Source organism: Pleuronectes platessa, chromosome 5, assembly GCF_947347685.1.
Source record: "Pleuronectes platessa chromosome 5, fPlePla1.1, whole genome shotgun sequence".
NCBI lineage: Eukaryota > Metazoa > Chordata > Actinopteri > Pleuronectiformes > Pleuronectidae > Pleuronectes > Pleuronectes platessa.
This window is the reverse complement of record NC_070630.1, coordinates 999,481-1,000,226: the sequence shown is the minus strand read 5'-3', so window position 1 is coordinate 1,000,226 and position 746 is coordinate 999,481.

Genomic DNA, 746 nt, shown 5'->3' with positions numbered 1-746 from the left:
GTACGTGTGTGTGTGTGTGTGTGCGACCGTGTGTGTGTGTGTGCGTACGTGTGTGTGTGTGTGTGTGCGCTTTCAAAACAAATCGCCCAATGTTAACGATATGGAGCAAAGAATTACAATAAAAACATAAAACCTTCGGCGACACACGAAGAAAAAAACACATTATAGAATTGTAAATAAGTATAAGTTTGTAGTAAGTGTTCATCCCATTAACGTGCCCAGTTTGAACCCAGTGGAGCGGGGAGGAGTGAAGTGGTCCCATCTGAAGCAGGTGGTGGTTTCCTGTCACTCACTGGGACCAGAGGTTAGCATGCTAACCGCCACAGATGCTAAGACGTGGCAGATTGATGGATAAACAGCTGCTAATGCTAACGTTAGCTATTCAGAGAGAGCACAAAGTTAGACAGCTTTAGTTCACCTGAACACCGTCACTGAGGCTGGTGGAGCTGCCCCCCCCCCCCCCCCCCCCGTGCTGCCTTCTGCCGCCGCCGCCATTGTTCCCCCCCCCCTCACCACAATAGACGTCCCTCCTCCCCCCTGCACTCCCTCCCTCTTCTCCCCCGTCTCCTTCTCAGAGCTCATTAACCTTCTGCCTCCTCCTCTCTCTCCTCTTATCCCACCTCCCTGTCCTTCCTTCCTTCCTCCCTCCCTTCCTTGTCCCCTCTCCTTTCTTTTCCATCTTCCTCCGTAACCCCCCCTCCTCTGTCTCCCTCCAACTGTCGTCTCTCCCTCTCTCTCTCTCCCTC